The sequence below is a fragment of the Macadamia integrifolia genome, chromosome 11 (assembly GCF_013358625.1).
Source record: "Macadamia integrifolia cultivar HAES 741 chromosome 11, SCU_Mint_v3, whole genome shotgun sequence".
Taxonomy (NCBI): Eukaryota; Viridiplantae; Streptophyta; class Magnoliopsida; order Proteales; family Proteaceae; genus Macadamia; species Macadamia integrifolia.
This window is the reverse complement of record NC_056567.1, coordinates 26,260,639-26,273,491: the sequence shown is the minus strand read 5'-3', so window position 1 is coordinate 26,273,491 and position 12,853 is coordinate 26,260,639.

The window sequence follows — 12,853 nt, the reverse complement described above, 5'->3', positions numbered from 1 at the left end:
CAATCAGAATAATGGGAAGGAATTACAGAGCAAGAATAAGAGAATCCATGGTAAGAATCTGTGCCAAGAGCATCTTCTTTATAGTTTGAAAAAGTCTAGGGTTAAGGCTTTCAAAGTTTGGGTAACAAAACAGAAAGGGAATAAGGTTGAGGGAAGGAAAAGTAAGGCAGGATCTAGGTAGAGACTTTGGGCTTCTCCATATAGTCGATATGGGCAACTACAATTGAACCCATGACCAGCTTTGATTACATTTGTTGGACCTTAAGTGTACAACAGTTGTCAATCCCCCAAACGATGCCTTGAGAGGGAAGGTGCGGACTTTATTACTTATAGCATCCCTCTTTACAAGCGAACAGTCACAAATCGAGTCGAGATTTGAGCAGAGACTTTGGGTTTTCTCTATACAGTCAATATGGGTACCAACACTCAGAAAGCAGAGTGAACCAAAATGAAAAGATTGGTGGTACTAAAGGGATTACGCCTTACAAGATGCATTGCACTTTCATCGTTCGTAGATGGCTTTATGAAAAGCTGAGATTACGTTAGCAGATCTTCTGCGAAGAGCATTGTAAGTCTGGTTATTGAACGACAGCGGAGGACTCGAGGGTTAGGGTGTCTGAAACTCTTTCTGATGCAAAGAAAGAAAATGAGAAGAACGTGGATATTAGTTTGGATGGGACACCTCCAAATGAGCTACATTGTAATCGAAATGATGGGAAGGGATTGCGGTGCAAGAACAAGAGAATCCTTCGTAAGAACTTGTGCCAAGAGCATTATCTTTATAGTTTGAAAATGTCTAGGGTTAAGGCTTCTAAAGTTCGGGTGACGAAATAAGAAGGGAAGAAGGTAGGGGGAAGAAAAGTTAGGCGGGATCTGGGCAAAGACTTTGGGCCTATTCCATATAGTCGTTATGGGCACCAACAATCGAACCCGTGACCTACTCTGATACCACTTATTGGACTTAAGTGTACAACCGCTGCCAAGTCCCCAAAAGATGCCTTGAGAGGTAAGATGCACAATTTATTATTTATATCATCCCCCTCTGCAGGCGAACACTCACGAGTCAAGCCGGGATTTAGGCAGAGATTTTAGGCCTTCTTCATTCAATCGATATGGGAACCAACACTCGAAAAGCAAAGTGAACCAAAATAAAGAGACAGGTGGTACTAAAGGGATTACACCTTATGAGATGTATTACACTTTGACCGATCGTAAATGGTATTGTGAAAAGTCGAGATTAGGTTAGCAGATCTTCTGTGAATAACATTGTGTATGGGAAAATTCCTTTTTGCTCTCTTTTTTCCCGCTTTTTTCCTCCTTCTCACCTTTGGTCTTCCTCGAAGGGGGTGAATGGATTGAATGGTCTCCAAAACATGGTCTGGTGACTATTGGGGGGATCGGGAAAGCATAATGTTTGGAGTCGCCATCTAGGATTCAAGGCCTAGCCTTATGGTGGAGCCCAATTTTGATCGAGGGATCGAGCTCGAATAGGGGGTTGGATTCCTGTGAAAGGAAGGAACCCCTGAATTTGACTTCATACTTTGGTCTGTTCCAAAGATAGGGGTCTGTGTCAGGTTACGAGTGTGAGAAGGTGTTAGGCACCCACCTCATCCAGAATTTTCGATCTTTCTACCAGAAGCTTGGATTTTGAATATTTTCCCTCGAAAATTTTAATGGTTTAAGCTAGCACAAAAGTTCTCTTACATGAAATAACACAAACATATATACATAAATTTGCTTGAAAGAATTCCACATGAAATAATAAAATTTACATAAAATAATAAAAAATATAATTATCTTATCTACATACACGTGCAATGCTCTATAATAGGAAAATCATAATCGTTATTTCATATGTCGAACACATGCAGTAATACATGAAAGGATGAAACGAATTACATTTAATGAACAGAAACTAAAATTAATACATGAAACTATAACAGTAAATCATTATTTTATGCAATAAACACATAAAACAATATATACAGAAATTAGGCAAATGAAATTACAATATAATATATACATGATACTAACCGATGAAAATAGTGAATTTTTTGATAATTTTCCTCGACTCAGGGGCAACGATTCAATTTTCTTCTCTCTTTCTTGGGGAAATTAAAGCCTTCTGGCACTTGGGTAAGAAAGTTGACAGGGTTTCTTTGCTAGGGTGTGACTACTGATTCTGATCTCTGGGAATCTGAGTAGGGCTTCCGTACTATATTTATAGAATCGGAATTAGCTCTGAAAATTTGAGTAGGGCTTTCGTGCCGTATTCCTAGGGTTGGAATCAACTCTAAAAATTTGGGCAGGGCTTCCGCGTCATATTCCTAGGTTGAAATCAGCTTTGGAAATTTTATGCAGAGCTTTCGTGCCATATTTCTAAGGTTGGAATCAGCTCGAAAAATTTGGGCAGAACTTTCACACCGTATTTCTAGGGTTGGAATCTGCTCGGGAATTTTGGGCAGAGCTTCTGCGCCGTATTCATAGGGTTGGAATCAGCTCAAGAATTTTGGGTAGAGCTTCCGCGTCATATTTTTAAGGTTGAAATCAGCTCAAAAATTTTGGGTAGAGCTTCTGCACCATATTTCTAGGGTTGGAATCAGCTCGGGAATTTTTTACAGAGCTTTTGTGTCATATTTCTAGGGTTGGAATCAGCTCGAGAATTTTGGACAGCTTTCACGTCGTATTTCTTGGGTTGGAATCAACTCAGGAATTTTAGGCAGAGCTTTCGTACCGTAATAAAGATATCAAAATTAAATACAAATGAAATTAAATAGAAGTTCCGTACTAACCTGATATGGATGACGTGGACTCCGTCAACTTCAATAAGCTCGGCTCGGTCTATTCTTTTGCTTTCCTCTCTCCTTTTTTTTCTCTCTCTTTTTTGTAAAGCCTCTGGAACAATTTTTTTTCTTCATGGGTTCTTCCCTATTTTTTCTAGGGTTTTATAGTGACCCGGGGTCACTATATATAGAAGGGAGGAGGAGTAGTGGTGTAAAAAGCCCTGAAGAGGGCCAAATCCATGTAAGCCCTTCTCAAATCAGTGTGAGGGCTTACACGGATTTGGTAAGTCCTTACAAATCCATGTAAGGCCTTACACAGATCCCCCTTGTGTCATCTCGTTGTGTGGTGAAAAAGATATGTGTCGCCCCATTACGCATTGAAAAAGTACGTGGCACCTCGTGAGGCTTTCAAATACCCTGTGGCACCCTCTTACACCTCTAGATACTCCCCTAGACTGGGCGGCTACTCCCTAGCCTAGGTGGCAGTAGCCTTTAGTGGAAGTCTTATCACGTAGGTTGGTCGGTAAGATAGGGTTTGGTTTAGGTTTAGGTTTAGGTTTAAGTTGGGTTTAGGATTTGATTTAGGGTTCAATTGAGGTTAGGGGTTTTGGTTCGGGTTTAGGGTTTATTTTAGGGTTTAATTTAGGTTATGGTTTTGGTTTGGATTTAGGATTTGGTTTAGGATTTGGTTTAGGGTTCAATTTAGGTTATGGTTTTGGTTCGGATTTAGGATTTGGTTTAGGGTTTAATTTAGGTTATGGGTTTTGGTTCGGGTTAGGGTTTGGTTAGCTTAGGGTTTTGGTTTGGGTTTAGGGTTTAGGGTTTAATTTAGGTTAGGGGTTTGGTTAGGTTAGGATTTTGGTTCGGGCTTAGGGTTTAGTTTGGTTCAGCTTTGGTTTGGTTTAGGCTAATTTGGTTCAGGGTTTGGTCTGGTCAGGTCTAATTTAGTTTAGGGTTTGGTTTGGTTTGGTCTAGTTTTGGGTTTGATTTAGTTCACGGTTTGGTCTGGTTTAGGGTTTGGTCTAGTTTGATTTAGGGTTTGGTCCGGTTTAAGGTTTGGTTTAGGGTTTAGTCTAGTTTAGGGTTTGGTTCAAGGTTTAGTCTGGTTCAGGGTTTGGTTTGGTTCAGGGTTTGGTCTAGTTTGGTTTAGGGTTTGGTTTGGCTTAGGGTTTGGTCTGGTTTGGTTTAAGGTTTGGTCTAGTTTGGTTTAGGGTTGGTTTAGGGTTTGGTTTATTATGGTTTAATTGGTTCAAAGTTCAGGTAGGTATTACGGCACACCTGGGTATCCTTTTTTTTCATACAAGATATCGATGGAACCGTATTTTCAAGTACTTTGCAATTATACAGGAATCGAGCACATGCTAGGCTTGATTGTCGTATTCTAGGAATAGATATTAGTGACCACTTTTGGTCACCTTCCCCGCATCATTTAAATTTTGACCGATCACAAGTTTTGGGATAGTCTAGATTTGTGCCAAAAATTTGACTTCTTTCTGAAAGAGAGAATATATGTCTCCTCATTGCCCATAATTCATCATTGCCAATGAGGGATAAAATTTGGTGACTACACATTGTGAGTCTAGTTGTCGAACGACCGAGAAGTAGTCGAGGGTTAGGGTGTCTGAAGCTCCTTCTGATACAAATGAAGAAAATGAGAAGAATTTTAAAATTATTTTGGACAGGACATCTCCAAATGAGTTGCATTGCAATCGGAATGATGGGAAGGAATTGCAGTGTGAGAACTAGAGAATCCATGGTAAGAACCTGTGCCAAAAGCATCTTCTTTAAAAAGTCTAGGGTTAAGGCTTCCAAAGTTTGAGTAATGAAATAGGAAGGGAATAAGGTTGGGGGAAGGAAAAGTAAGGCAGGAATTGGGTGGAGACTTTGGGCCTTCTCTATACAATCGATATGGGCATCAGCAATTGAACTCGTGACCAACTCTAATACTACTTGTTGGACCTTAAGTATATGGTCGTTACCAATCCCCCAAACGATGTATTGAGAGGGAAGATATGTACTTTATTACTTATAGCATTCTCCTCTGCAGGTAAACACTCACGAGTCAAGCCAAAATCTAGGCAAATATTTTGGGCCTTATCCATATAGTCGATATGGGCACCAACACTCGAAAAGTAGAGTGAACCAAAATAAAGAGACAGGTGATACTAAAGGGATTACAGTATACAAGATGCATTGCAAATTTATTAATCGTAGATGGCGTTTTGAATAGTCGAGATTAGATTAGCAGATCTTCTAAGAATAGCATTGTAAGTCTAGTTGTCGAACGACAGGGGAGGAGTCGAGGGTTAGGGTGTCTGAAACTCCTTCTGATGCAAATGAAGAAATTGAGAAGAATGTTGATATTAGTTTGGACGGGACATCTCCAAATGAGTTGCGTTGCAATCGGAATGATGGGAAAGAGTTCTTTGCGGTGATAAGACTTTGGGCCTTCTTCATAAAGTTAATATGAGCACCAATAATCTCCCCCCAAAGGAGACTCAAACCTGTGACCTGATCTAACACCACTTGTTGGACCTTAAGTGTATGACCACTGTCAATCCCCCAAATGACGCCTAGAGAGGGAATGTGCACACTTTATTACTTATAGCATCTCCCTCTGCAAACGAACACTCACGAGTCCAGCAGGGGTCTGGGCAGAGACTTTGGGCCTTCTCCATATAGTTGATATAGGCAGTCACACTCGAAAGTAGAGTGAACCAAAAGCTAGTGATTCGTTGAAGAAGAGAAATAGAGAACAAATTTTTACTCATGATGGAGATAAAGAAGCTACTCAAAACTAGAATAAGAGGAAGATGATGAAAAATAATAAGGATTTTTATAAGACCTTTATAGGTATGACATTTGAAACCAAGTATGAGAAGAAAATTCAGATTCATAAGAGAAAAAAAGATATGATAGAGTGGAAAGAATAAGTTTTGGAGGAGGGGTACAAGGAGTGGGAGAAGGAAATGATCTTTCTGGTACTTGAAAGTTAAAGTTTGTAGCCAGGGTTAAGAAATATCCAAGAAAATAGGGATTGAAAAGTATAAAGAAGTATAATGCCGGGGGTACAAGTCTGGTTGTTGAATGACAAGAGAGGAGTTGAGGGTTAGAGTGCTTGAAACTCTTTCTGATGCAAAGGAAGAAAATGAGAAGAATGTGAATATTAGTTTGGATGAGACATCTCCAAATGAGCTGCGTTGCAATTAGAATGATGAAAACTAGGCAGAGACTTTGGGCCTTCTTCATCCCTAAAATCCTCCCCAAAGTCGTGAACCTACGTCCGGGGAGACTCAAACCTGTGATCTGTTATGATACCACTTGTTGGACCTTAAGTGTATGATCACTGTCAATCATCCAAATGACGTCTCGAGAGGGAAGGTGCACACTTTATTACTTATAACATCACCCTCTGTAGGAAAACAATCACTAGTCAAGCCAGGATCTGGCCAGAGACTTTGAGTCTTCTCTATACAGTCGATATGAGCACCAACACTCAGAAGCAGAGTGAACCAAATGCTAGTGATTTATTGAGAAAGAGAAATGAAGAACGAAGTTTTACTAATGATGAAGATGAAGAGAGACTCAAACGCAGAAGAAGTGGAAGAGGATGAAGAAGGGGGCTCAGAAGTAGAGTGAACCAAAAGTTGGTGATTCGTTAAGGAAGAGAAACAGAGAACGAAATTTTATTGATGATGAAGATGAGGAAGACACTCAAAAACAGAAGAATAGAAAGAGGATGACGAAGGGAGCTCAGAAGTAGAGTGAACCAAAAACTGATGGTTTGTTGATGAAGAGAAATGAAGAACAAAGCTTAACTCATAATGGAGATGAGGAAGAGACTCAAAACCAGAATAAGAGGAAGATGATGAAAAAGAGTAAGGATTCTGATAAGACTTTTATAGGTATGATGGTTGAAACCAAGTCTAAGAAGAAAATTCATATTCATAAGAGAAAAAAAGATATGGTAGAGGGGAAGGAAGAAGTTTTGGAGGAGGGGTACAAGGAGTGGGAGAAGGAAATGGTCTTTCTGGTACTTACAAATCAAAGTTTGTAGCCAGGGTTAAGAATGATCTAAGAAAAAAGGGATTGAAAAGTACAAAGAAGTATAATGTCAGGGGTACAAGTCTGGTTGTCGAACGACAGAGGAGAAGTCAAGGGTTAGGGTGCCTGAAACTCCTTCTGATACAAAGAAAAAAAATAAGTAGAATGTGGATATTAATTTGGATGGGACATTTCCAAATGATTTGTCTTACAATCAAAATTATGGGAATAAGTTCTTTGCGGTGGTAAGAACCTATACCAGGCAGAGACTTTGGGCCTTTACTATAAAGTCAATATAGGCACCAACAATCTCCCCCCAAAGGAGACTCAAACCTATTACCTACTCTGATACCACTTGTTAGATCTTAAGTGTATGGTCGCTGATAATCCCCTAAATGACACTTTGAGAGAAGGTGCGTACTTTATTACTTATAGCATCAAAAGGTGCGTACTTTGTTACTTATAGCATTCCCCTTTGTAGGCGAACACTCACGAATTGAGTTGGAATCTAGGCAGAAACTTTGGGCCTTTTCCATATAATCGTGTTTCGTTGAGGAAGAGAAATGGAGAATAAAATTTTACTCATAATAGAGATGAGGAAGAGACTCAAACCAGAATAAGAGGAAGATGATGAAAAAGAATAAGGATTCTGATAAGACCTTTATAGGTATGACAATTGAAACCAAGTATGAGAAAAAAATTCAGATTCATAGGAGAAAAAAGGATATGGTAGAGAAGAAGGAATAAGTTTTGGAGGAGGAGTACAAGGAGTGGGAGAAGGAAATGATCAATCTGGTACTTATAATTCAAAGTTTATAGCTAGGGTTAAGAAGATCCAGAAAAATAGGGATTGGAAAGCACAAAGAAGTATAATGCTAGGGGTAATGAGAAGAATGTGGATATTAGTTTGGATAGGACATCTCTAACTGCTTTGATACCACTTGTTAGACCTTAAGTGTACGGTCGCTGCTAATCCCCCGAAAGGCCTTGAGAGGGAATGTGAACACTTTATTACTTATAACATCACCCTCTACAGCCGAACAATCACGAGTCGAGTGATGATCTGGACAGAGACTTTGAGCCTTCTCCATTGAGTCGATATGGGTACTAACACTCGAAAGTAGAGTGAACAAAAAACTAGTGATTCGTTAAGAAAGAGAAATGAGGAATGAAGTTTTACTAATGATGATGATGAGGAAGAAACTCAAATGTAGAAGAATAGGAAGAGGATGAAGAAGATGACTCAGAAGCAGAGTGAACCAAAGCTAATGTTTTGTTGAAGAAGAGAAATGGAGAACAAAGTTATACTCATGATGGAGATGAGGAAGAGACTCAAAATCAGAATAAGAGGAAGATGATGAAAAAGAGTAAGGATTTCTCCATAAAGTCGATATGGGCACTAACAATCTCCCCCCAAAATCGCTACCCAAAGTCCCGAACCTACACTCAAGGAGACTTAAAATCGTGATCTGCTCTGATACCACTTGTTGGACCTTAAGTATACAGCCGTTGTAATCCTCCAAACAACGCCTTGAGAGGGAAGGTACACACTTTATTACTTATAGCATCCCCCTCTACAGGCAAACACTCACTAGTCAAGCCTGAATTTAGGCAGAGACTGGGCTTTCTCCATACAGTCAATATGGGCACTAACACTCAGAAGCAGAGTGAACCAAAAGCTAGTTATTTTGTTGAGGAAGAGAAATAGAGAACGAAGTTTTACTGATGATGAATATGAGGAAGAGACTCAAACGCCGAAGAAGAGGAAGATGATGAAGAAGGGGGCTCAGAAGCAGAGTGAACCAAAAGCTGGTGATTCATTGAGGAAGAAGAAAAATAGAGAACAAACTTTTACTGATGATGAAGATGAAGAAGAGACTCAAAGAACAAAGAAGTATAATCGAGCGTAGGTTCGAGAACCCTTGACCTACTCTGATGTCACTTATTGTACCTTAAGTGTACGGCTACTGCCAATCTCCCAAACGACGCCTTGAGAGGGAAGGTGCACAATTTATTACTTATAGTATCCCTCTCTGTAGGTGAACATTCACGAGTTAAACCAGGATCTGGGCAGAGACTTTGGGCCTTCTCCATACAATCGATATGGACACTAACACTCGGAAACAGAGTGAACCAAAAGCTAGTGATTCGTTGAGGAAGAGAAATGGAGAACAAAGTTTTACTGATGATGAAGACGGAGATGAAGAGAGATGCAAATGCAGGAGAAGTGGAAGAGGATGAAAGGGAGCTCAGAAGCAGAGTGAACCAAAAGTTGGTGATTCGTTAAGGAAGAAAAACAAAGAACAAACTTTTACTGATGATGAAGATGAGGAAGAGACTCAAACGTAGAAGAATATGAAGGGGATAAAGAAGGGGGCTCAGAAACAGAGTGAATCAAAAGCTGATGCTTTGTTGATGAAGAGAAATGGAGAACAAAATTTAACTCATAACGGAGATGAGGAAGAGACTCAAAACCAGAATAAGATGAAGATGATGAAAAAGAGTAAGGATCCTGATAAGACCTTTATAGGTATGATGATTGAAAACAAGTCTGAGAAGAAAATTCAGATTTATAGGAGAAAAAAGGGTATGGTAGAGGGGAAGGAAGAAGTTTTGGAGGAGGGGTACAAGGAGTGGGAGAAGGAAATGATCTTTCTGGTACTTGCAAGTCAAAGTCACTAGCCAGGGTTTGGAATGATCCAGGAAAACAGGGATTGGAAAGCATAAAGAAGTATAATGCCAAGGGAAACCAGATAGAGTTAGGGAGGAGCATGACATTGAGTGCCAGGAAGAAGGTGGCGCTGAACCTAGATCAAAATATTACGATACCAATTGAAAAGAATACTGAACAAGATGTAGAGGTTAAAAAGATTTAGGTTAGGGGGTTAATAGATAGTATATTCGGTACTTCACCTTTTACAAAGGTGTTTTGGTATTTAAAAAAATATATACTACCTGACATCAATATATAAGGTATATTTCGTAACAACGACTGATGGTAAACGGTATGAGTATAATTTGGTATTATGCATAAATGCCTCTCTAATATTACATTAAGTGGGTAAGGTCTTATTTCTTATTTCTTTTTTTTAAAGGTGCTTTAACCAATTAAGTGGGTGAGTGACCCCTCATGCCATGACAAAAATTTATAATTTGGTGAAAAGAATGCAAGTGCAGCAAATGTGATGGGAATTGTGTTCTTCATCGTCAATAAATCAATCCTGATAGTAGTATGAAATTTCACCCAATACTGTCGAGTAATTGACTGACATGGATTCTGTTCTTTATTATCTCAAGGAGCCACAACAAAACATAGCAGATCCAGACCTTGGGCTTCTCTAATGGCTCTTTTGATTTCGCCATTTCGTGATGGAAGCTGGAATGATCATAAACATAAATTATCTCGACTTTCGAGACGTTTATGTCATGAGCTGAGCCGAGGGATCACTTTTTTGTTTATCGTTTTTTGTTTTTTAATAATGTCGGGTATCCGAACACATTGGCCTGACTAATCCCCCAGATCAACTGATTCGTGATCATGGTTTGAGAAATCGGATTGACCATAGGGTTATTTCTGTTTGATCTTAGCTGATACAGATCGATATTGATTATGACCGATCCCATTCTTGATACTAAGTTCTCATACCATACTTGTGATAGAGTGACGGTTGACCCAACGTGAAGGAAATGAAATTCGAACTTAGGATGTCTAAGTTTATGATTCTCCTTGACTCACTCTAGTTGGTGATACTAAGCCAACCCCTTGGATTAATTTCAATATAGAAAATAACTTTGTCTGAGAGCGTGATTTATGCTCGCTCGCATGAGTATTTCTTTCTTCCTGTTATGAAAATAATTTTTTACTCTTATTTAGGGGAGGAGAGTGACGTACACAATAATAAACCATTAGAAGTTTAGCCCCTCGTCTCATCATCATAAAGCTACAATGGTTAAATCCTGATACAGAAGATAATGATCCACTGGAATACATTGAGAAGCAAGTAGCATCAATTTTTAACATGAAAATTTAGAAACAAGTTGTTTGATCATGTCATTTGTCTTTGTTAAGTTTGTCTCGAATTTTTGACCCATTTTGAAGATTGACCTACTTTGACATATTTTGATGGCGATCCAAATGAGAAGTTTTCTGAGATCTATGATGGAAGCAGAGGGGTTGGGCCGATGGGCTCCGACCCAAGCCTGGAGCCCATCACTGATCTCGTATGGGGGTGCGGTATAGTTCGATCGGATCGACCGTGACCCAATGGGTCGACCAGCTACTTGGAGTATATATAATGTACTGTTATTTGTTGAGAAAATCTTTATATTTTGGGGGTTTTTCGAGCTAGGATTTCAGGGCAAGTTTTTTCGTCGCTGTTTAGGTGTAATTTCTCTTCTGCCTAGTAAAACATCTTTTTCTTCATCTGAGGACGTAGCACACCACCCTGGTGTGTGAATCTCATTAAATTTCTGTGTCGTGCGGATCTATTGTCTCTTTATTTTTTGTATTTCTTGATGTTTGATCCAACATTCTAGTTTTTATTTATACATTTTCTATCATATATAAATGGGAGGGTTGGACACAACATTCGCTCCAGATAAACTAACGGGTGAAAGACATTGAGGAGAGTCTTTTCATTAAGGAGGGAGAGAGAGATAGACAAAAGCACTCACCGCAATCATATTAGAGCTAATTATCTGAAAATAAATAAATAAATAAATAATCAATGCCAACCATCACGGTTTGGAATCAGATTGATGAATCAATCGATTTGGATTGGAATTGACCATGCCTAAGCCCAATATCAGCAGATGGATGTGATGGATTCATGACAAGAAAACTTAAAATCACTGAATTTTTGAATACGAGGGTCTATTCTAAAGATCTTGGGACTGATTTAAGCTGATTCAACAAGAGCTAATTCGACCTCCGATTCCATGTTTTGAGACACTGGCAATTATGGAAACCAAACAAATTTAACAAATGAGTACAAACAAAGCTATCTTATTATTTACACTCTCACAAAGCGTTCATATCAAGGCAATAGAATTTCAGTAGATTAAATTAGTTGAACAACTAAGACTCTTGATGGAAGAAAAATGAAATCCAGTATAAGAGACAAACGTAAGTCATTCCTTCAAACTTGTCCTTCTCACAAGTTAAACAATATGAGGAATTGTGGCTTAAACATTAACTAAGGTTAAGATGCAATTGACACGAGAAAAAAATTGGCTGTTAACCGGGTTTTAGTCAAGTAGCTACAGTCCCTGTTTTCAGTCAAAGAAATGAAATCTTGAATTGTATCTTTTTAAATATTACAACTTAGGATGATATTTTGAGCCCTAGGGGAAAGGTGAACCTGACAGCACTCAAGTTTCATTCAATTGATGCCCAAAAAAATAGAACACAACAGAAAAAAAATGTCATTTATAAAATTTGCAGACATCAATAACACCACCACCAACAACAAACTCACCCTTATCCTGACTTAATGGATCAACTATTGTTGGGGTTCCAAGTGGAAGGCAATATTAATAATTCCACATTAGAAGTGGGTAGTCTAATATGGGGAATGTGGCCGTGTCAAGATTCTGGCAAGAGTCAAGGCATAAGAACCCGATGTGATCTTAGTAGCTCTTGTGTGGAGGGAGAGATGAGAAGATCTCAGTGGCTCTAGCATGGAGGGGGGAGATTGTTCGAAATTCTTAACGGCTAGCTTCTAAGGATGAGTCCTACCCAAGTCTCTAACTGCTATATGTATCCAAACGAAACAAAGCTGGTAAAAACTAAGGTCTAAACAAAAAAAGAGGATAAAGAAATGAGAAAAGAAGGATATGAAATGAGATGAGAAATGAAATATTTAAAAAGCCAAATGAAAAAAAAAAAAAAAGATGCACAAAAAGAAATGCAGAAAAACCAGTGATGAACAAGCAACTTTTCATTGAAAACAATGGTACAGGATGAAGAAAATGGGGCGTGATTGCGTGAAGCATCACAAGAAGAGGAGACAAAATCCAACCGTGAT